Source organism: Protopterus annectens, chromosome 12.part0 (genome assembly GCF_019279795.1).
Source record: "Protopterus annectens isolate FY-2018-M chromosome 12.part0, PAN1.0, whole genome shotgun sequence".
NCBI classification, from domain to species: domain Eukaryota; kingdom Metazoa; phylum Chordata; order Ceratodontiformes; family Protopteridae; genus Protopterus; species Protopterus annectens.
In genome coordinates, this window is record NC_056746.1 from 597,133,544 (window position 1) to 597,159,505 (window position 25,962).

Below are 25,962 nucleotides of genomic sequence, written 5' to 3' on the forward strand. Positions count from 1 at the left end.
CAGGCGTAGAGTGATTTGCCAACTTCATTTTTGTGCTTGGTGACCATTATGTGGTTTTGTTGTGCTGATCTTAGGTTTCTGGAGGGAGTGTAGTGTTTAATTACTTGTTGCAAGGCAGGAGTTTTCAAAGGAAGGTAGTAGAGCTTATGGACAGTGGTGAGTTGGTTGAGCAGAAGGATTTGAGGTAATTCAAGCCAGTTGTCGGAGGGATTGGCAGTGATGGGACCTATGTGTGGCCTCATTAGCAAATTTGGCAATTTTGTTGTAGCATGATTCAATTTTAGAAAGCTATGCTTGGTAAAGGTTTGTTAAGATTGGGGAAGCATACAGAAGTATAGATAACAGATGAGTTCTAGCTATGGTGGCTTTTGTGTGTCTGGTCATGTAGTTGCGGTTTCTATAAAGGAGTCCTATCTTTTTATTGACTTTCTTGATTGCTTGAGAAATATGGATGTCATATTTAAGTTTATTATCAATTACTACTCCTAAGAGCTTGGTGTGAGGTGTAGGAGTAATGGTAGTATTGTCTTTGGATATTATTGAAAAGTTATTGTTTGTGGGGGGGGATCTACTTGGGCTAAAAAGAATAAGTTGAGTTTTCTTTGGGTTAAGCAGCAGTTTGATGTTGGTGAACCATTCTTCGGCAAGGGTAAAGTTATTTTAGGTTATAATTTGAAGTTTATCAAGGGTGCTTGCGGCACTTATTATAGTGGTATCATCTGCGTATTGGACTATTGAGGTGGAGGGTAGGGATGATGCTATGTCATTAGTGAATAATGAGAATAATAGTGGGCCAAGTATGGATCCTTGTGGTACACCAATGGTTATTGGGAGTAGGGGTGATAGGTGGTTTTCCCAGAGAACAGCTTGCTGTCAGTTAGATAAATAGGTACTAAACCAGGATAAGGTGGAAGCGTTTATCTTAAGAGTGGCAAGTTTTTCTAGTAGTAGACTGTGGTTCACCATATCAAAGGCTTTGGATAGGTCTAGGAATATTGAGGATACAAACAGGTTGTTGTTTCTGTGGGTATTAATATTGTTTGTGAAGGATAGCAATGTTGTGGTAGTACTGTGTGAAGGTCTGAATCCATGTTGGGATTGTGATAATAGATTGTTGTGAAGCATAAATTTCATTAGTTGTGAGTGGACTACTCTCTCTAGAATCTTTGATAGGGGTGATAGTAACTACCACCCTATTGCAATACTAAGTTCAAGGGATTGTCCCCCTTTACGTAATGGTATTGTGTGATATTTTCCATGATTTAGGTACTTTGGATTCAGTTATAGATCTGTTGATGAGAATGGATACAGGATAGGCTATGGCCTCTGCAGTAATTTGTAGGAATTCTGCTGGTATTTTGTCTACTGCTGAGGTTGTTGACTTCAGTTTTTTGAGAAGTTTGGTAATAATTGTAGTACTGACTGGTTCTAGGGAGAAACTATGTGTATTATCATCGGAGTTGGAGGGGGTGGGGGCTGTAGTTGATGTTGTGTGAGAGCTAGTTGTTTGGGTATTGGCTAGGGCTTGGATGGTTTCAGTAAAGTATTTGTTAAAGTGGGTGGAGATGTTATGTAGATTGTTTGGTAGTATAGGGCAGGAGTGGTAGGTTTTCCAGGGTGTAATAGGTTGTTAATTGATGCCCAGAATCTTTGAGGGTTGTGAGAGTGTTTTTCCTGTAGTGTTTTATAGTTAGTAGTTTTGTCAATTTTTATGTGTTTTTTTTGCTCCGTAGTTCATGATATTTTTGTTTTAGAGTTGGGGTTTTGTGTTTATGGAATTGCAGCCAGGCTTTGTCTCTTTCTTTCATTAGGGATCTGGTATCTTTAGATAGCCATGGTGCAAGGTTGGTTTTAATTCTAGTGGTTCTAGGTGGAGCATGGGAGTTTAGGATGTTCAGGAAAGTTGTGTTGAAGTATTCTACAGCTTCATCTAGTGGTAAGTATTTTAGTGGAGTGCATATACAGGATTTGAGTGAATTTATCAAGTCTTGAGCTTTAAAGTAATCTTCTTATGACCCTGATAATTGGTTATTTAATTAGTTAGGGTCGACTCCTAATTAGGTATGTTGTCTGATGATCACTAAGGCTGTCAGGGAGACATCCTGAGAGATGGACTTGAGAGGGGTTGGATACTAGTATCCAATCTAGGATTGATTGTTGCTTTGAGGTTTTGTCTATTCTTGTAGGGCTATTAATCATTTGGGTAAAACCATGGAGGTTTATATGGGTGGTGGGGTTGTGATGGTTACAGTCAAACCAGTCTATGTTAAAGTCGTCTGCAAGAATGGTTTCCTGTGGATGAGTGATTTTTATCCAATTTAGTAGGTTTTCGAGTTCATTAGCATTGTTGCCTGGTGGTATATAGCCTCCAGCTTATATGATTTGTTTATTGGGGTTAAGTTTTAGTGTTGCTAATATTAGTTCTATGTTATGGATTTCTAGAGTGTTGTATTCAATTTGGTCTATTGAGAGGTGACTTTGGAAAAGGATGGCTACACCCCCTCCTTTTTTGCCTAGCCTATCTTTGTGTATGATATTATAGCCAGGGGCTGTTATTTCGTTACTGTGGTGGATGGGTTTAAGCCATGTTTCAGTGAGTACTACAATGCTGGGTTTGTGTAGGTCTATTAGGGCATGTAGATCATGTGTTTTGTTGAGAATGCTTCGTATATTAATGTTTAGAAGAAATAGGGATTAGATAGGCCGGATATATATTAGATTGGTGTTAGTTGGGTAGGAGCTATTGCAGGTGTTGGGACCTGGATTTGGGTGAATGTCACCACAGCAGGAGAGTTTTTGTAGTATGTGGATGAAGAGTTTTAGTTTGTGAATTATTTTGGTTATTTTATTGTGTGAGTTGTTTTGAAGTTTGTAGGTGTTAATTTCATAAAGATAAGAAGGTGATGTAGAAGGGTAGAGGTCACTTAGAGTTATTGGTGAAGAGATAGTAATGGAGGTGGTTATAGTTGAGTCAGTTTGCCATGGTGGTAGAGGGCTGATATACAGATGTGTGTGGTAGGATAAGCACAGGGATAGGAGGAGGAGAGAGAAGAGGCCTACTGAGTGTAATAGAGAAGGTGTTTGATTGGAGTTTGGACCATATTGTTTAGTTGTGAGGTGGGTTATGGACTAGGATAGGGCTGAGATATGGTAGAGGTTGAGTTGAACCATAGGGTGTGTTCTGCAATACTGACGTGTAAAGATGGAGTTAGATTGTAGGGTGTGGTGTCAATTTGGGTTTTATAGAGAAGGGAGTGATGGGCTATACTACTATGTGATAGGATAGTTGTGTTGGGGGAGTGGTTAGGGTGTGGTGTTTCCCTATAAATGTAATTCATGTGGGGGTGGGTGGGAATAGGGGTAGGGTAGCGAAGTGAGCCCAAGCGTAGCGAGGGCAAACGGAGCAGGGACGGACCGAGCCAGTCCCGGGCTAGTAAAAACAATCAGTTTCACAAGTAAGTTTGTTATTACTTAATGTAAGTCTGTGGAAATGCTGCTGGTCAATTAATTTAAGTGTAGTATACCTTAGTTCAATGGGGTTTGTTAGCTGCTCTGACAGTGACTTCGACTATGTCTAAGAAAGTTATAACTATATCTAGTAAGAAGTGTTTTACTTTTATTCTCCTTTAGTTTAAGGTTCTAATTCTCCGTTTTCAAGGGAGCAGCTAGGAGAGACGGTTAGATGGACTATACTGCCATCTTGTGGTTAAAGAGAGGAAACACACTCCCTATTGGAGGGTGAGCAAATAGTATCAGGGCTAGGTGTTTAGGGAGGGGTGGATTGTCCGTGTGGTGTGCAAGCCAGTTACTTAACAGTTTCAGGAGTGAAATACAATTCTACTACAGTAGGTTGACCTACTTTTTGTTAAAAACACTTGACAATTGGAGGTCTTGTTTTGGTAGGAGGGTTGAACAGCTGCGCTACTATTTTCAGGTCTAAGGAGTAGCAGAGGGCAGCGTCTTTCCTAGGTATTCTATCTGTAAAAGGAGGAAAGGAACATGTGAGACACTGACTACAAGAGTGAGGTAGAGGGAAGAAGGGGTTAGCAGTAGTGGGGTGTAGGTGCAGTAGAACAAGATATAGCTACGTAGGGTGGAGCTAAGAGGTGGCTTAAAGTGCTAGGATAGCTAAGATGGGGGGAGAGTTGGGTAAAGATGTTCATAAGATGAGAGAGGTGTGTGCAAAGTAAGGCCTATTAGGAAGTCGCAGTGGAGGGGAGGGAGATATGCTTATTACAGTAATAACTATACAGCTATTTTAAAACACATTGCACTTTAAATTGCTATAAGCCTCTACAATTGGGAGTACCCAGCAGTTAGGAATTAGTGGCAGTTGCAGTAAAAGAGCTTAAAACATGTACAAATGGGTATACCCAGCAGTGAAAAGTTAGCTGCAGATGCTCTATAATGTTACATAAAGCATAAAAAATGTCATATCATGTAATCAATACTCGACAGTTAGTATTCACAGATGTTCTATGAATGCATAAATGTTTGTTTACTAAGCAATAACTAATATATTGACTAACAAGTATTTCTACAATGCTCTATAAAACCTAGACTGTTACAGTGGCCTAAACATTGACTTATAGTAGAAATTGAGAGCAGATTCTACAGTAAGACTAAACGAAACACTACCTATCCTTTAAGCACAAGCATTCATCCTAATTGCAACCCTTGGACAGTAATAAAAAAGCAGTGTGACTATGAAAGCCAAATAAGTGTGTTATTTGTAAGTGGTCTGGTTACTGAGTGGGTCCAATAGCCTTACTCGCTTAAGAGTCAAACATGGCATACACAAGTCGATGTTGCCACCTTCCTTAAGGGTTTAATACCTAAAATGTTTTTTTCCACAATACAGGAGATATATAGGACTGAGAAAATGTGAAGACTGCGTGTAGTTATGCACGAGGTAGATTACTATAACACCTACTGGAACTGGTATCTGGCGACCTAGGTTTATCCCCTCTGGGTTTGAATTTATAGTGACTGGGTGAGTAGAGACTTAGACAACACTCTAGCGACACACAGGGGGATCACTTTGGTATCAATTTCAGCATGAACCAGTACCCAGGTTTGAGGGGATCAGAGTTGCAGGATTTAGTCTGCCACACTCGTCAGCATACGAGTGATAGTCAAATCTATTGTAACCAGCGCATTGGCGCTGCCACAAAGAATGGTGATTTCTGTACACAGAGCAGTACAGTACTGTGTAATTGTCAGGGTTTAAACTTTTCACACTGTGAAAGCCTATTAGTATGCCTAAAAGGAGTACCAGCAGCGGGAATTGCGCGGTAACAGTAGCCACTTGATAATATCAGTTGGCGGAGTTAGAGCGTTTCAACGCTGGTAAGAGCTTGTTCATATGCCTAATGTGAATACAAGCTGCGTGCAGTGCACGGAAACAATTACTTGATAATATACAAACAGACAAGGTAAACCTTTCCACGCTGTTAAAAGCCTATTAGTATGCTTATCATGAATACCAACAGCGGGAAATATGCGGTAACAGTAGCCACTTGTTAATATCAACTGTCAGGGTTAGAGCATTTCAATTCCAGTAAAAGGTTGTTAATATGGCTGTCGCGAGTACAAGCTGCGTGCAATGCACGGTAACAACAATTACTTGATAATATACAAACAGACAAGGTAATAACAGTTCAGGCTGTGAAAATCTTGAGCAAAATGTATTGTAAATCACTGTAACAATAGCAACTAGGTATTATACCATAAACAGGCTAAAAGCAGCTCTAAGCCTTGGAGTTAGTGCAGGAAATGTAAAGTAAAGTATCAAAAGACATTTAAAATGTATGCAACTTACTGGCAGGCACTGACCGCAGAGACCAGGGACTGAACCAAGTTGTGATTCCTGGGATTAAGAAAATGGCGCCGCAAGTGTGGCCTTATATTTATAGGTTCCTATGAGGGAGGGGGGGGGTAAATATGTAGTGGAGGGGGAGGTGATTTCTCGGGTACTCAGTAAACTGAGCCAGTCCCGGGCTAGTAAAGACAATCAGTTTCACAGGTAAGTTTGCTATTACTTAATGTAAGTTTGTGGAAATGCTCCTAGTCAATTAAAGTGTAGGATACCTTAGTTCAATGGGGTTTGTTAGCTGCTCTGACAGTGACTTCTCGACTTTGTCTAAGAAAGTTATAACTATATCTAGTAAGAAGTGTTTTACTTTTATTCTCCTTTAGTTTAAGGTTTTAATTCTCCATTTTCAAGGGAGCAGCTAGGAGAGAGGGTTAGATGGACTATACTGGCATCTTGTGGTTAAAGAGAGGAAACACACTCCCTATTGGAGGGTGAGCAAATAGTTATATCAGGGCTAGGTGTTTAGGGAGGGGTGGCTGGTCCGTGCGGTGTGCAAGCCAGTTACTTAACAGTTTCAGGAGTAAAATACAATTCTACTACAGTAGGTTGACCTACTTTTTGTTAAAAACACTTGACAATTGGAGGTCTTGTTTTGGTTGGAGGGTTGAACAGCTGTGCTACTATCTTCAGGTCTAAGGAGTAGCAGAGGGCAGCGTCTTTCCTAGGTATTCTATTGGCAGGCACTGACCGTAGAGACCAGGGAGTGAACCAAGTTGTGATTCCTGGGATTAAGAAAATGAAGTAATAAATGAAGTAATGAAATAAAAGTCAGTGATTATTAGTTTTAATAAATGAACAGGCTTCCTCTAAGTCAATAAAAGTCCTCATCTCATTGGCATACAGTATTCTTATCTTATTGGATATTCAAGTTTTGCCATAATGTTATTTTATTTCAGAAACTTTATCATTGGCCACACTTTTTTCCTTCATTCCATTATTCTAGATGAATAGTGTTTATCAAATCTTATCAGACTCTGTTTATATTTTAGAGGTGCCTTCCTCCAAGCAGATCTTAAAATCAGTTCCTTCTCCAAGTATGAAAGAAATTTGATAATTACTGACCTAAGAGGAGAGTTTTAAGTTAGTGGCAGGTTTCCCAAGAGCTCTGTGTGCCCTTTCAGTGCGAAAGGAAAGCCTTTATTTTAAATTTAAAAAGTCAAGGATCCAGCTTGATATCCTCACCTTCTGTGTTTTCAGGTAATCCAAAAATCCTGATGTTATTTGTCCTCTCCCTATTTTCCAAGTCATCCACTTTGTTAATCAAGTGTTTTGCTTTAGAAGCAGTTCTTTCTGTGTTTCCTCTTCCTTAAGTCTGCTTTCTAAGTCATTTAGAGAAACCTCTATTCCTGTTACCCTTGTCTGGTGTTGTTGTAACATTTCCTTGAGGGTGTCAGCCTGTTTTTGACTGCTTGTTTTAAGATTTTCTAGGTTCTCTTTAAAATTATCAATCTTCAAAGATAACTCCTGCAGGGTAGATGTCATCTGCTGTAGTTGATTCTTTAAAGCAGCATCCTGGTTAGAATTCCTTGAGTTGCTCATTTTAACAAGTGAATATATCTCCAAGCTTTTTGACAGGAAATTATTTGTAAAACTTCACCAAAGTTTCTAATTATGAAAATCAGTCCTTTATCTAGAATATTTTATACTTTGAAGAAAAAGAAGAATATTTTTCCTGTCTTATTTAAACTAGTTATATGGAGCTCTAAAATACTACTGCTTTCAGTTAGCCATTCAGGCTCTGCCTTCAGGCTATAATTTTTTCATGCTCCAAGTTTCATGATTATATTTATGGTCGAGCTATTCAGATTGAAAGTGGTCATCAACTCCTAGTTACTGCTCCAGTGAGATTGCAAAGAATGATGCTCAAATTGCAAACGTTTCAAATTGGTCTACAAAAGGCAAGTTGCTTTACCTAGCTGATACCTTATCCAGATCACCTATAAACAGAACAGACCAGCTTGACACAGAAACTTTTGACTTGGATGTGAGGTTAGTACGTACTTGTTCCACCACTAGGTTTGACGAGTTAAGAGATTACATTCAGACTGATCCAATTTCACAGAAAGTCAATCATTATAATAATGTCAATGGCTGTATCACCTGGTGTGCAAGCGTATTTACCTTGCAGAGATGAATTGTTGATGGAAGACGGCATTATTTTCAAAGGTCCTAAAATAGTTGTTCCTGTTTCCTTACAGTAAGAGTATATTCAGATTTTGCATCGTGGTCAACCAGGATCCATATCCACAAAGAGAAGAGCAAGAAAATTATATTTTGGCCTTCATTATCATAAAACATTGATAGAGTTATTGCTTCTTGTTTAGTATGTAATAGTACTAGACTGCATTTGCAAAAATAACCACTTCAGCTAAAGCCAATTCCTGAATTACCTTGGTCTACTGTAGTGACTGATATCTTTTGAGTGGAACAATCAACACTACTTAGTTTTGGTACTCTTATTCAAATTGGTTTGAGATTGATATACTACCAGATGTATCCTCAACTATTATTATTACTAAGCTGAATCATCATTTCTCAGTTCATGGTAGTCTACACAAACTTTTTTCTGACAATGGTACTCAATTCACTAGCCAGCTGTTTCAGAAATTTGCAAAAGAATGGGACTTTACACATATCACTAGTAGTCCTGAATATCCTCAGTCCAATGGTCTAGCTGATCAAGCAGTACAGAGTGCAAAGCAGTTACTTGAAAAATTAAAGAGACAATACAGATGTATTCTTGAATTTAGTTAATCTCAGAAACATACCCCGTGATGATATTGTTGGCTCACTTGCTCAATGAGTACTTTCCAGGCAAACTAAAACTACTCAACCTATTTCATCAGGTTTGTTGCAGCCTAAACCAAAGAACAATAAAACCATCAAGGCTCAATTGTTTAAGAAGTATAATAGTCAGAAATTTAGTTATGACAGATTGAGCAGATTATTTTATCCATTGAGGGAAGGATAGACAGTCCAAATCAAGACAACGAAAGGTTTTGATTGAATAGGACAGATTGCAGGCATCTGTGCAGAGCCAATATTTTACTTAGTAAATTCCAAAGGAGTGGCGTATAGGAGGAATTCCAAACATCCTCTTCCTGTACCAGAACCTTCATTATCATTGCAGTCACAACATTATATCTGCAATGCAAGCTTTAAATCAAGAGTCAGACACTGTTCCCAGACCAGAATGTGTTCAAAAGTCTGATTCTGTTCCAGAAAGTGATTAGAACATTTTTACAGGTGAACCATTTTGTAGAAACTGTCCCAGTTGCTAAATCTAATTCCTAGTTTTATGTCATACGTTATGGACAACCAAGTGTGAAATATCCATCAACGTGGACTTGATAGTACATACCCATATGTTTGACATTGTATAATGCATGTCTATAGATTATCTGTAATTTCTGCATGCCAAACAATCTCATAACAATTGTATGGTCTATTTCTCAAAGAGGGAGGATGTAGATCAGAGTATAGTGTGTGTGCCGGTATCTTTAAGAAGCATGTGAGTCTGTACTTGCACGCATATAACCCGCACATGTGCACAATCTTAGTTCCATTTTGAAAGAGCAGCTAGGGAGGAAGCACGCATGGTCATAGTCATTAATTGTATAAGTTACCCAAGTTACAGTCTATAGTCAACAATAGTAATTATGTTTGTATATAATAAAGCTGCTTGAGCAGAACCCATGAAGATTTGTTTATTCATGTCCTAACATAATAATGACATAAAATGAACACAAACTTAAATCACACAAATTTCAATACACACTTACAGTAGTCCGTAGTTAAAAACATACTGTCCAAAAAGTCATCCATCTTGTTTTTTTAATTACAGATTAGGATAATTTCTTAACTTCACATAAAATCTGTAACTAGGAATTTCTCTAAATATTTACCACTATGAATGATCTTATCTTATCTTATACAACTACTCTGGTCCCCTTTGATGATTAGTGCATTGCATTCAGGGCTGGATCCACCACAAGGTGACCTAGATAGCTGCTTGTGGCCTGGTACTGGCTGGGCAGCTCAACCATGCAACATCAAATAAAGAGAAAAAAATAATTCTGGTTCCATCCAGACATTTTAAATTAATAAAAATGTCTGATTTTTTTCCCTACAGCTCATGATCAAAATACCTAGTTTCCTCAGTTGATGGATCATGATTAAAACAACCAATTCCCTTTTCCTGCTCAACATGCAAGCTCCAATCTCTCTCTCTCCCTCTCTCATATTAATTTGCCAATGCTTTGAGTCGGTGAAAATGGAGCTGCACAAGGAACAAATGAGAAACCCATAGAATTAAGATGAATGATTTAACTCATAAAGCAGCTGTATGGAATATCGCCTGGAAGTTGAATTTTCATTTTTGCTTTCAATCCCAAGATGGCGGTTTCTGTTTTATGATCCCAGCTTAGGGGCATGGGCCACCAAATAGACAAGCAAGCATGTAATTCATTCAAGTAGCCAAATGGGAGAGAAGCAAGTAAGTACTTTCTTTGGCAAGCCAGGCATTTCAGGGTCTCCTTCATGGGTTTCTAGGTGCACAAACAAGCTCTTAGCAAGTAGGTGTACATGTGTGTGTAAAGTCTGAGATAGGGGGTACAGTCTAGTTAAATAATTTGTTCAGAGTCACACAGACTCCAGCCCTGTACCTTAGTTACAGTAGGCAAGAGCCTTAATCCCCTACACCAACTGACAGACCTCCATTACTTTCTCCCCTTTGGTAAATCAAGGAGGATTACTGTCAGTCAGTTAGAGTTACAAAATCTGTTATTCTGTTAACTTTTTAAGTTATGTAGAGTAGTCTGCTCTTATCTTTATCCAGTTTTAAATATCACCTCTGATTTCACCTCATACTTATGCACTGGCATTGAACAAGTCACTTAACTGGAGAGTGCTTTGGAGCAAATTGGAGTAGACTCCTCAATGGTCCCCTAGACTTCAAGCCTAGTATCTACTTATGAAACACAGTAGTTATGGTGTAAAAGAAGGAAAATGATTGTAGTAAATAGCAGCATCATCATATAAACCATGCTCTTTGGATGTGATTCTTGGTGTCCTTGATCTTTAGAATGTTGACAGTGTGTTTAGTATTTAGCTGTGAAGAAATCTGGCAGCTTGGTTCTGTGACTTTAATGTTAGTATTTTAAATATGAATACATTTATAATCCAGATTTCTTTCTGCAGGCACATAGGAGTGAAATATTGTGTGTTTGGGCTACAATAGTTTGGCTAGTACTTACCGTAGGCGAGTAAGGCCATAAGATGTTAAAGAGCCACTTCCTGCAGTACATGGTTTGATTTTCTGGACCTTCTTTTGTCTTCTATGTGACTCTGACAAATTACTTCACTAGACAGTATTCCTTTGCTGTACCCATAAAGGGACACGTGTCTACTGGGCTGTCCCAGGCTATTAGCAAATTTGTTATACATTTGTTGTTTGTATTCCTGCACCCTTCACATATATGCTAATGAGTACTTCACTATACAATATTTGAGCATGATGGGCTACCAGATGCATTTTCTCTAAATGTGAGTTTCAAAGGAGGAGAAGTTTATTGTTTTTCATGTTGTTTGTCTTCAATGTGAGCATGTTTTGTTTTGTTTTGAAAATGGTTGTCATTTATTTTCTGTAAAATCTGAAATTGAAGTGTTAAATAAAGTTCAACTTTTTATAATTGTAAAAGTAAAAAAAAAAAAAAGTGTGTACACTGACAGGTTGAACAGTGTTTATGATTACGGGGGAGAGACCGTCAAGTCATGAGGTATTGTTATGGCTGTAAATGTGCCCCATTTGTCCACAATCCATCTCTTATGACCCAAGGAGAGGTTGCAAAAAATAGCATTATTAGCAAATGCTAATAAGTAGGTCAGACCGCTACAGAGTAATGTCAGAGAGGATAGCTATTCTTGATGACAGAAAAATCATAGGGAGGTCAAAATGAGATGTAGGTATCTTGCAAGCCTGTAATCCCTCCCCCAAAAGAAACAAAAAACAATATGTTGTATGCAGTAATATTTCTGATTTTTGTATGATTTCTGGCTTGCTTAACATTGCTTTATGCATTGCACTAAAGAATGAATTAACTGATCATGGAGACTGGATTGTGTAATACAGTCTAAACAGGTTGCATTTTTAATAATATATTTTTACAGTGCCTTCTTCACAGCCTCCAGCAATTGCAAAGGGCTTGCATATAGTCTGCATTACTTGGAGTGATGATGAGAACCATGTCATCTTCAGCATCTATTATGTAATAATCTTTTCATATTACTGTGATAACAGTCTTATCTACAAGACTGGATTGTAAAGGATGTTCGCAATTAGTGAAAATAGTGAAACACTCTTAATCTGTCAGTGTTGCTCTCCTACTTTGGACACAATAGAAGAGTTTTGTGGGTTATGTTTAAGCAGATTTATTTTATACAAACATTATCACAATAGAATTTTACTGACTAACTTAAGTAGCTTATATACAAACTAACTGCTGTAACCATACATGCTTGCTCTCTGGCTGCACTCTCAAAATGGCACTAAGAATGACACATGCTTGATATTTATACATGCACTCTCCGTCTTTGATGTGCCCCTTAAAGATACAGCACATAGCAAGCGTTCTCTGATCTACATCCTCCCTCTTGAAAAATGAAACATGCAATGCTATGGACATTTTGACATGCAGATATCAGACAATTATCAGTCATGCATTAATACAAGCTATAATATATACACAGTTAAGTCCTCATTGCTACATATTTCACACTGGGCTTAGATATTCATCCATAACATGCAATATAAAATTGAGAATTGGGCTTAATTACTGGAGCTGTCTCTGAAAAATGTTCAATCTGTGAATTACTTGTAACATCTTCAGGGATGGAATCAAAGGGAGGAACACCCTCTGCGAAGGAAACAATAGTTGGCTCTCTCTGAGATTGAGAGTCTAAGTCACTATAACAATGTTGTAATGATGATTCTGGTACAGGTAACAGAGGTTTACAGTTTCCCCTGTACTGCGTACCTTCCAAGTCTATAAGGTAGGATCTCAGTTTAGGACATTTGCCAATAACTTGTCTTATCTGGTCAAAAGTTCTTGTTGGCCTGGAAAGAACTTATTGAGCGGGAGATCCGAGAACATTATCACTTATTCACTCATTATGCACTTTTACTTTTAAAAAATACAGTATTTAAATTGATTTAAACTGTGTATGAAGGAGTGTTGAAGGAATTTTTAACTGGTTATTCTGCTCTTCAGTAACTTGAACTAAAAGCTAGTGTTGGCTGAATTTTGTTATTTGCTAGTAATTACAGGTGTGGGGGTAGCCACAGTCAGTGATTTCCTGTCCTTGCATATTTAAACTGGTGCATGTGAAATAATTCCTGCTTTAAAACTTCAGCTTGGCAAGCTAAGAACTTGGTTATATTCAACTGGACGTATAAGAGAATTTAAGTACCTTTTATGCACTTTTACTTTTAATAAATACAGTATTTAAATTGATTTAAACTGTGTATGAAGGAGTGTTGAAGGAATTTTTAACTGGTTATTCTGCTCTTCAGTAACTTGAACTAAAAGCTAGTGTTGGCTGAATTTTGTTATTTGCTAGTAATTACAGGTGTGGGGGTAGCCACAGTCAGTGATTTCCTGTCCTTGCATATTTAAACTGGTGCATGTGAAATAATTCCTGCTTTAAAACTTCAGCTTGGCAAGCTAAGAACTTGGTTATATTCAACTGGACGTATAAGAGAATTTAAGTACCTTTTTATGCACTTTAACTTTTAAAAAATACAGTATTTAAATTGATTTAAACTGTGTATGAAGGAGTGTTGAAGGAATTTTTAACTGGTTATTCTGCTCTTCAGTTATTCCCACCGACCCGCCCTGTTTTTGTTTTGGTGTTAATCTTAGTGGCATTGAAACTGCCCGCCCCTCAGCCTGCCTCTGGGCCCATCTCATTTGCTCACTCAACTGAGTGCAGTGAGATCATATTCTGATTTCAGGCACTCCTACTGTGTACAAAGAGAGCATCTGGGAAATAGAAAAAAAAAAAAATTAAGCTTATTTCCTGCCTTTCTTGTTAAGTGGTACAGACTATTTGTAGGCTTCTGAGCCCCCAAGCCCTTCTGTGTTTGAGGGAAGCCTTCTAGCTTGTTTTTTTTTTCTTGTAACTAGCCAGTTTTCTAGTTTCAGCACTCAAATCTGTTTCTTTGATCTCAGCACTTGTTCAGAAAAAAAAAAAAAAAAAAAAAAAAAAAATTTCATCTGCTTTTACTGTACTTGTGTTTTACCTACTTCTTTTTACTTTTGCATCATCTTAAAATACTCAATTGTATTTATTACTGCTTGGTGTAACTCATTCTAAGCCTTTTGGTTTAAACACTTGGGCTTCGGACCAGTTAGTTGTTTTGCACTGAGAGGTTTGTGGTCTGCACTGTTGTGGCAGAACAGGTAGCTTACATCCTTCTAGGTTGAGAACTGCTGATTGAGGGCTCAGTGTCTGTTATTCTAAAAGTGTATTAATTCTGGTTTAAGCACTTGGGCTTTCAAGCCAGTTATTTTACATTAAGAGGGTTCGTGGTCTGCACTCTTGTGGGAGGAGAGGCTGGACTCTGCCCTTCTGAGCTGGGAATTTCTGGTTAAAGGCTTATAGTGCATGCATATCTGAACTGTTTCTTACTGAAGTTGGTGCGCCTTGTTTGCTGTGGCATAGACTGGATTCGGGCCTGCTGGATCTAGCTTTGTTTGTGTAACTTGAGCACTAATCCAGACATTCTCTAAAGTATTCAATGGTATTTATTACTGCTTGGTTGTAACTTGATTAAAGTGTAGCTATCATTAAAGTCTTTTGGATTAAGCACTTGGGCTTCAGACCAGTTGTTTTACATTAGGAAGGTTTGTGGCAAGCACTGTGGTGGCAGGACAGGTAGCTTTCATCCTTCTAAGTTGGGAACTGCTGATTGAGAGCCCAGTGTCCAAGTGTATTAGTTCTGGTTTAGGCACTTGGGCTTCAGGCCAGTTATTTTACATTAAGAAGGTTCGTGGACTGCACTCTTGTGGGAGAAGAGGCTGGACTCTGCCCTTCTGAGCTGGGAATTTTCTGGTTAAAGGTTTATAGTGCCTGAATATTTGAACTGTATCTTACTGAAATTGGTTCACCTTGTTTGCTCTATCATAGACTAGATCCAGGCCTACTGAATCTAGCTTTGTTTATATACTTGTTGTTTGTTTGCTTGTTATTTCCTGGAAGCTAATTCACCTAATACGCAACTTCTCAGCGCTTCTGTGGATCACTAGTGATATCTGCATTGCTTACTGTACTTATTTCCTTGTTTCACTTGAAAGAAAGTTACTGTTTGTCGTTTTTGCATTTAGTTACTTGTATCACATTGCACTCAAGTTACCTGGCACTTGCTCACTAAAGCAATTATATAAGTCAGCACTAAAAATTAAAAGCACTACACCCTCACTCCCCACTGGCCCTTGTTTTCAATTAAGGATTTCCCAATATTATTCTAGCATGTCCAAAGGTCAGTTGTCAATCTCCTCTCCGGTCCAGCTGGTGAATCTGGGAATCTTGAGGCAATGTTATAACTGCCTCATGTACACAGTTCCCACGAGAGGAGAAAATATACTAGATCTCATTGTCACAAACATGGGGACAAAATGCTCCACACCGGAAGTATATCCCTCATTGGTGAGATCTGATCATAAACTAATCTCACTGGAAATCCACATCCCGCCCCCACCCCAAACAAAAAAGACCATAGTGAAGAACTTCTCTAAAGCAAACTTCACACTACTCAAGACTGGTGTGGTATCCTTCAAGGCCCCTGAGTCAGAGGAAACCACAACCCAAGCTGCGGAAGCCCTTACAAATGCCTTCTATGAACACCTCCAGGACTGCATGGATCAGGCAATCCCAAATAAAACCAAGACTCTTTCCACAAAGGGCAAACGTCCAGTCTGGTGGACCCCAGCCATTAACAAACTTTACAATAAGAGGAGAAAGCTATTACATGATAGAACAAAATCCATAAAAGGGAAGTCACCCTGATCATTATTAGTAAAAATTACGAGCACTCATAAAATCAACTAAGGCCAATTTTGAGAAAAAAATTGCCATGGATTCAAAGGACAATCATAAGGCCTTTTTCAGCTATGTTAGGAACCTGGGTGGAAACTCACAGATATGCTCAGAATTAGTCCAAAATGATACAAAAATCACTGAACCCACAGACATTGCCAACATACTGGCAGACAGGTTCAGTGCAAACTTCACCCTCTCCCCTAAAGGAGAGATAACTATCCCAGCCGAGTGTAGCCTCCCGGACATCTCAAATGCGCAGGTGAAAGCTGCTCTCTAAAGCTAAAAACACAGCATCAATGGGACGGATGGTGTCCCCGGCTGTGTGCTACACGAGCTAAATGAGGAATTAAACCCGCACATAAGGCAGCTGTTTAATCTCAGCCTTACCACAGGATACGTGCCCAAGGAGTGGCGTGACGGCAACTGTGGTCCCACTCCACAAAGGTGGCGCCTCACGGACCCTGGTAATTACCGCCCCATAAGCTTAACAAGTCTAGTCTGCAAAGCTATGGAGAGGATCATAATGGAGCTCATAAACAAAGATATAGGGACTTGCAGACATTGGACCCGACCCAGTTTGGCTTTGTCAAGGGAAGATCATGCCTTTTGAACTTGGTCGACTTCTTGAAATAGTCACCAAGGCCATTGATGAGGAAAGGCAGTCCATACAGCCTACCTTGACCTTGCAAAGGCTTTTGACACAATACCCCACTCGGGTATTGTAGAAAAACTTACCAGCTTAAATGTAAACCCATATGTCACAAGATGGGTTGCAAACTGGCTTAAGGACAGAACCCACAGGGTTAGAGTTGCTGGCGCTGTGTCAGACTCCAAGCCGGTCACAAGTGGTGTCCCACAGGGCTCGGTCCTTGGCCCCTATTGTTTGGCATCTACTTCTCAGAAGTACAGGCCAACATGGGAGGACTTTGGCTGACAAAGTTTGCAGATGACTGCAAACTGGGCGCCATAGTGGAAAGTGCATCGGACACTGATATCCTTCAGAAGGGACTCACGGAAACAGATAGCTGGTGCCAGAGCCATGGCCTGAAGTTAAACGCCAAAAATGTATAGTCATACCCTTCGGGAAAAACAAGGTAACCCCAAGCTACCATATAGGTGGCAATCCACTAAGCACAGAAGAGGTTATCAGGGACCTGGGGACCCAGGTTGACAGTGGCCTTTCTTTTGACACTCACATTGCTAAAGTGGTTAGAAAGACCTTCTACATTGCCCACCTGATCATGAAGGGATTCACATCCAGATCTAGTGAGGTCATTGTTCCCTGTACTCTTCACTTATCAGACCAATGATCGAGTACAATGCCCCATTCGGGATGTATCTCACCCGACATCTGCAGCAATTGGAGAGGCCCCAAAAGTTCCTCACCAAAAGGATAAAGGGACTCCAAAATCTGTCATATGCTGCCAGATTGAAGAAACTCCAGCTCTATTCAGTCGCATACCGTCTGCTCAGAGGTGACATGTGCCTGACATACAAGGCCATGTCCAACCCGAATTAATGGACATGCTCCACCTCAAAAATCCAAATCCACCAAAACCACTAGAGCAAGCGACTTAAACCTTAGCACGGATATAAATAGGACGTGCTGGAGGGATAGATTTATCACTCAGAGACTCCCTATGCTGTGGAATAAAATCCCGGTCCATGTGAGGCAGAGCACCTCGCTGACTCTGTTCAAGAGAAATCTAGACCTGTGGATGGGAGATCGTAGGTTTACCCCGGGAATCATCTCTGGGTCACTGCTGGACAGAGGCACAACAAACTAATGGGCACAGTATTTTTTCATATAAGGGGTGGCGTAAGCCACAATAATTTGGGCTAGGCTTATAAATGCCTTAGGGCAGATAGCCTAGTATAAACCTATGAACCTATGAACCTATGAACAAGGTACGTTCCTAAGGTTAAGCAAATTTAAGAAAATGTCTGAATTATGTCTTGACCTTTGAAGTAGCTGTTTCACAATCTGCACAGCTCACTCAGCCAGGCCATTCAACTGAGGATACTCAGGACTGCTGGTAATGTGTTGAAAGTTCCATTCTTTTGCAAATTTCTGAAACAACTGGCTAGTAAATTGAGTACAATTGTCAGATGTAACTTGTGTGGACTACCATGGACTGAGAAATGATGTTTCAGCTTAGTAGTAACAGTAGTAGATGTTAGATTAGGTAGTAGATCAATCTCAAACCAATTTGAATGAGTCTACCAATACCAATTAGCATTGATTGTTCCACTCAAAGATATCAGTGGCTACTGTTGACCAAGATAGTTCAGGAACTGGATGTAGCTGAAGAGGTTCTCTTTGCAGGTGCAATGTAGTACTATTTCACACTGAACAAGAAGACAGTACATAATGTCTTGCGGTAATGAAGGGCAAAATACTAATTCTCTCTCTCTCGCCTCTTGGTAGATGCAGAACCTGGGTAAGCATGAAGCAAAATCAGGATGTACTCATGTTGTAAGGAAGCAGGAACAATTTTAGGACCTTTAAAAATAATGCCATCTTCCATCAACATTTAATCTCTGTAGGGAAAACAGGTTTGCAGTTCTGATGGTACACTAGATTGCGTTGATGGTCATCCAGCATTAAGGTAGTGATTGAGCTATTGCAAAATTGGATCAGTCTTAAGTGTGATTTCAACTCATCAAGCCTAGTGGTAGAAAAATGATGCACTACCATTGCATCGAAATCTAAGTTCTCTGTTTCAAACTGCTCTATTATATTCCAGAAAGAGTAGTTTATCTTTCATACAGACCATTTTGAAGTTGTACTTTTGCAATCTGAGCATCATTCTATGTAACCTTGCTGGAGATGAATACATAGACTTCTTTGGAATAGTAACTAGAGGTCGGTGATCAGATTCAATATGAATAGCTTGACCATAAATATAATCATGTAACTTGGAACATGCAAATGCTATTGCCAACAGTTCTCTCAATTTGAGCATACTGAATCTCAGTTTGTGTAAGTGTTCTAGATGCATAGGCTACTGGTCTGCCCTCTTGAAGTATAACTGTACCTAGACTAAATTTTGAAGCATCACAGGAAAGAGTAACTGATGTGTTCACATCATAGTATCTTAATGAAGGTGGGGTGGCAATTTTCTGCTTGAGATCATCAAATGCTTTCTGTTGCTGTTCTACCCATGACCATGCAACATTTTTGCATGTTAACTCTTAAAAGGTGCGGTCATCTCACTGAAGTCTGGTATAAACTTACATAAATAGTTGACCATGCCTAAAAAATGTTGTAGAGCCTGAACATTGTCTGGTGCTGACATCTCAAGAATTGCTGTTTGCTTGGTCAGGTCTGGTCTCAAGCCAGTACTGGTAAATAAATGCCCTACATATGTAACTTCTGGAAGTCTGAGTTTGCACTTCAGAGGATTGAGCTTCAAGTTTACTTACTTAACGTGCTCTGTCTAGAACTTCCTTTGGGTTTCTGTCATGCTCTGCTTCACCATTGCCTCAACCAATAAATCATATACTATTATGGCACAAGGATAACCTAAAAAAATTTGCTCCATTGCATGCTGGAAAACTTCATTTTCAGAATTTATTCCAAATGGCATCCTTAGAAATCTGCATCTGCCAAACGGAGTACCAAAAGTGGTTAGTAATGAGGATTTGCAATCAAGAATCACTTGCTAAAATGAACCCTTTGCATCCAAAAAACAGTGGCATTTGGTATTAGAGTTGCAAACTCTGACTGTGTACATTGGATGATATGGTCTTTTCAGTGCTTTATTCAAATCTCTTGGGTCAATGCATATTCTGATTTAATCTGAGCCTTTTTGTGAGCTGCTACCATAGACGATACCCATTCAGTTGGTTCTATAACTGGACAAATTATACCTTGCTGCACCAGTTTATCCAACTGAGCCTTAACTTTGTCTTGCATAGCTATTGGAACTCTTCTTGCTGGTATGGTTACTGGAATGACATCTTACTTCATGGAATACACTACTGGAAGCTTGCCCAACCTATCATTGAAAACATCAGCATTTCTGAGAAAATTCCTTCAACAAAATTGGAACTAGGAGATGCACTGATGTGATGAACTTCTTTGGTAAAAGAAAGCAGAGTCATTCTCAAACTATCTTTGATACCCAGTAAAGACTGTACTGGTATTCTCACTACATAGAATAACAAGTTGTAACAGTTCTTGGTCAAATAACATGAAAGCATCACTGTGCCTTCAGTTTGAAAATATTCACCTCCAAAAGCAAGTTTCACACTGCTGGCCACATTGAGTTGCTCATTAGTTCTCACTTTAGCAAATGTGTATGCTGATACATTACACTTTGAACCAGTGTCTGCTTTAAGCTCTGTGGATTTACCATTAATCCGGACTATACAGAACAATTTGCTTTTTGTCAAATTCACTGCATCAACTCTTTCACAAATTACTGACACACCATCCACATAGAAGGCTGACTGCTGCATCTCTACTTGATTAACCTGCTTTGTGTGTTTATTTAATACTGTGCAAGATTTACCTGATTTGCATACTTTTAGGAAATGTTTCTATTTTTACACTTGTGACATTACTGACCAAATGCTAAGCATTTCCCTCTTTTAGACTCCTGATTTGCACCACAATTGCAACATTTAACAATAAAGCTGGACTTGGGTTTTGCTGATACATGCTTGTACTGTACTGAGCATGCACCTTTAACTGAACTGGTCTTAGAACTTGATGTAAAATTACATTGTTTCCTTAATATGCCAGCAGGGGTGGTGGCAGTCATGTGCATAGTAGGCCTAGTTCTGTTTGCCACATGTAGCATGCTGTCTATATTTGCTCTGGAGCCTGCTGAAACCATGCTCCTGTGACTTGTAAGCATACTTGTATGTTTTCTGTCACCTCATGGATTTGACAAATCTGTATGGCTTTACTGTACATTAACTCACTATCACAAAGCAAGATCTTTCTTACAGCATCACTATTAGTATCACACATGAGCCTGTACTTTATCAACTCATCGTTTAAGTCACCAAACGATGACACGCTTCAGCCTTGTTTGTCAGACCAGTTATATAAGCTGCAAAACTTTCCCCTGATTTCTCACATAAAACAAATGCTTTTCTAGTGTAATATTTGTCTGGGAGTTACACATTTCACTGAACTTGTGCTTCATACACTCAGGGTCTTCTCTTGACTCAGCCTGTACAACAATACGACAATTTTCACCTTCTTCATATACTGCTGGTGCATACACAAATGAACACTCTCTTTCTATGGCCTCTGACTCAGATAATTTTAACAAAATGAATGCCTTGTTGTCTGCATCTTTATCTGAATAAGCTGCTTGCATAAAAATATACTCTTGCTCAAATATTCTCCAATTCTCTGCAATAGTCTGCTCAAGTACAAGTGGTAAGAGCTTTCAAAATCCATCTGCCATATTAACACACACCAGTGAAGGGTTTTGCAAATAAGCACGGACATATACATATACACATATTCCAGAAATTTATGCCAGCACTTGTAACTTTGCTCAATAGTACAACAAGCCTCTATATATCCGAACTTTGTAAAATAAGTATCTCTTGGGCACTGTAATATTCTTGAAATTACTGTATTACATGAAATCACCTCTTATCAGTATAAGAAACACATCAAACATGCATGCCTCTGTGTAACTGGACTTTGCAAAGTAAGTTTCTAGGGCAGCATAATACTTTTGAACTTATTGTATTGCTAAAGTCATTTATCATCATTTTCAGAAGCACTTCAAATAACTGTATGATGTGAATGATCTGGGCAGAAACTCAGTCAATTACATTTCAAAGTAATGTCACTTTGCGAATAAACTGTACACAACACACTGAAACTTCCCCAAAATGGCGGTACCTTATTAGGCAATTCTCTACAGTGCAAGAAACACTCTGTAATGGTGATACTTTGTAAATAAACACATCCAGCACAAGAAACTTTTCAAAATGGCTATACTTTGACTGCACTTCACAAAATAGTTGCACTTTGCACACAAGCAACTCTTCGAAATACATGCACAGTAATAAGCACATAATGTAATCACTTTTTGCACACTTTGAGATACTTCAAATAACTTTAGTTATGCCCTTGATACAATACAAAGTCATAGTTATGCCAAATCACACAATTTTGGCAAAAAACATGCAGTTGCCTTGCTTTATGTCCCCTTTTGCCATTATTATATTTGTTTTGCTTGTTTAATCTCTTTTCATGCCCATTGTACTTTCTTTGTGCTCATTTTACTCTAAACATGCCCATTTTGCCTTTAAATATACTAATTTTATTTTTCTGTTAATCATTTCATCAAAATACCTTTACTTTAAACATTTCCTAGTTAGCAAGCCTTTTGTGCTTCCTGCTTGTTTAATAATGTGTTTTGTGCCCTTGTACTGGCCCATTTTGTTATTTTTATGGAACATGCAGTTTGTGCATATTGTCATTGCCTTAGCTTCTTTTCTGGTTCTTTTTTTGTGCTAGTTTCTCTTAGTTTACCTTCACTGTCATCTCTGTACATCATGACTCCAAATCTCATTCTTTTCTATCTCAGTTCTGACACCATGGGCAGGATTCACGAAGGCTTGCACGGAGTGTAAGAGACGTGCAACACTCCATGCAAGCCTCGCGATCCAGGAACAGCCCTAAGCTCCGTGTAAGGGACCAGCTAAAAGGTCTCTTACACGGACTGGGCGTGGACATGCTAAATACCTCACTTGCATCTGAAAGGTATGCAAATGAGGTATATTAGCGATCCACTAAGCAGAAACCAGTCCATGTAGGAGACGTTTTAGCTGCAGAAATGTACTCAGTTGACAACTGAGTACATTTCTGCAAATTCCATAACGGAGCCATGTCAGCTCCAAAAAAAGGTTGCATATGACTCAGGCAGCATGCCAATGGCCAAATATGTGGCCATTGGCAATACAACCCGATGCCAAAATAATAAAATTATAATTTTTTTTTTCGGCGAAAGCCGATGTTTAAACCCAGCGCAGCCCCGCGCAAACGGGCTGCGCTGTATAAAAACATAAAAAAGAATGTTATAAACCCACAAATGTGGGTTTCATGCAATACATGAAATGACAATTCAGGGACCAGCAGACCAAAACCAACATGGCCACCGTGTAGTGGTTGCTAAGGGGGGAAGCTGAGTCTAAGACATGTAACTAAGCATTAGTAGGCAATCTCATGTAAATGAGGGTTTGGATACTGAATCTCACAGTCACATAGCAAATGAGCACAGTCTGAGTAGTGTAAGAGATACATAAGGGGGAGGAACAGATTAGGAGATAGGTGACATCACAGGGGGGGATGGTAGAAAGAAATGCAGTTCATTGGAGGCCAGTGTAACATGACAGATGACAGGCACAGATCATGGAAAGAGGTGTGCCACTAGATAAGTCATGGAAAGTCAAGAAATGGAAGGTGTACACTGTTACTTACACCAAAGTTTCTTGCTGGGCGTGCATGCGCACGTGTGCGCACCATGAAGCGTGAGTAGGACAGTGTGCGCGCGTGTAAGGCAGTCTGAGCATGTGGGAGCGTGTTGGGAGATGTTTAAGACTGCGCGGGTGTGCACGTGTGTAGGGTGGGCTGAGTATGTTGGAGGCTGTTGGCAGACGTGTAACAGTGTTTGCGTGGGTGTACGTGCGTTTTAACCCGAATAAGTAGATTCTGAACCATGTGCGCGCGTGTAAGCCACTGTGAGCGTGTTTCAGATAGTATGCACGTTGCTCCCCCCTGAGGAAACAGAGAGGAAAAAGGAAGCAACAGTATTAATAGGAAACTAGCAGGGATAACTGCTGAAGCTAGCAGGTGAAAACAATTAGAAGCAGGCAATTACACAGGAAGAATAGTAGCCCAGCCCAGCACTTAAAACTCTGCAAACAGTAGTGCAGGATGTTTCCCTAAAGAGACACTGCAAGACAGGAGTAAGCTAATAGAAGTGAAAACTGAAAAAGCTGAACTCAGAGCAGAAATGTTAGGGGCTGCCATACCTGTCATAATGAGACATAGGCGACTTGCTGAGGGTGGTGACAATGCAGATGGTGCCAGACAACCCACAGTGAGGAGACGGAGAAGAGTGTACAGGCCCAGGGTCACCTACCACGGGTTACATGAGCTGGAGATAGTAAAGCACTATAGAGTGGACAGAGAGCTCCTGCAGCAAATTGTTGAGCTGTGCAGGCCACGCCTCACACACAGAACCAACAGAGGGGAACTCATCCCAGTGGAAACCAAGGTATGTGTTGGCCTAAGAATACTAGCAACAGGTACCTTCAAGAGACCAACTGGCGATATGATGGGGATAACACAGGCATCAGCCTCCAGGGTACTGCACCAGTTTCTGGATGCCATGTCAGCATGTCAGTGATCATGTATATTTCCCCAATGCCCATGAGGTATTGGCCAGCAATATGCATCTCTTCCAGCAAATAGCAGAATACCCTGAGGTACTGGGTGCAATAGACTGCACGCACATACGCATCAAAGCACCAGCCGGTGAGCGGGGTAGGGCCTACATTAACCGCAAGGGCTTCCCCTCCATCAACTGCCAGGTCATGTGTGATGCCCAGGGCATAATAATGAATGTGTGTGCTGGCTGCCCTGGGAGTTATCACGATTCCCACATCTGGCATTTGATGCAGCTGTACCAGACATTTGCCAATGGGGACATCCCACACGGACACCTAGTGGGGGATGCAGGTTATGCACTGGAGCCGTGGCTGGTGACACCCATCAGAAACGCACACACACCTGAACAGGAATGCCATAAAGAGGCACATGCACACACACGTAATGTAATAGAGTGTGTGTTTGGGCTGCTCAAGTCACGGTTCCGGTGTCTGGACACATCTGGTGGAGCCTTGCAGTACACACCAACTACATGTACCCATATTGTCATGGTATGTGCTATGCTACATAATATGATCTTGTGAAAACAGCTGCAGCAGGACCAGCATAGGGCCGGGCCAAACAGCCCCCCACCATTTGCAAGGCCATCACAGGCAGAGCGTGACTCGGAGGAGGAACAACCTGAGCCTGCCCCAGTAGGCAGAAGGAGGCATGCCCAGTATGCCCTGGCCTTGGCAAAGAGGCAAAGCATAGCACATACACTGGCTCAGTAGGAACCCTGGGAATGGTACCCCTTCTGACTCACTCAAATAATAACATGGATGCCTAAAATGACATGACCTGCTCACAAACATGTACAGGGAAGTGTAATATGCGCATCCGACAGAGGCAGCCCTGCAGCACCACCTGAGGCATGAATGCTATGTGTTAAGTAATGTAACACCATGTACTATATGCACACCTGAGCATCCTGACTAACATCCACCCTCACCAAGCATGAAGCCACAAAATGACGATGGGATGATCAAGTGCAATAACTGGCTGAAGTAATGCAGTCAGTCAAAGGGGAGCCAATGTGTTTCAGGCTGGGAAGATATGCGGAGCTTGACATGATGCACCACCTGCTAGGGGTGGTGTGCACCTATCATGCCATGCCCCATGGATACCGGAAAAGGCTGTCAGCACCCACAGCATGCCCTGAATAGGTAAGTCTCAAAACACAAACCCACCTTCATAGGTTCTACAAGGGATAGGAACCTAGATGTAATGCTACCCAATGACAGATGTATAAACAGCAAGATGTGTGCAGTGTAAACGCATACAGTATGGAGAATGTAGATACCAGTCCTGTAATAGAGAACTGGGCAAGGCTCACATCAGCACCATAACATTACCAGGTCACACCTCATACTGTGCTGTACAGCTGCAAAACATGGAACAAGCTATAAAAGGAGGGTGACTAGCAAGAAATGGCAAGGATAACCACACACCCATGTTGGTACCACAACAAGAAGCAGCATGGAATAGCCATGGTCAAATACCAATGGCTAAAACTGCCTCGCAGTATATAGCCTGCTGCAGACTACTGTCCTAATACCAGGAACAGCACCTGGCCTAT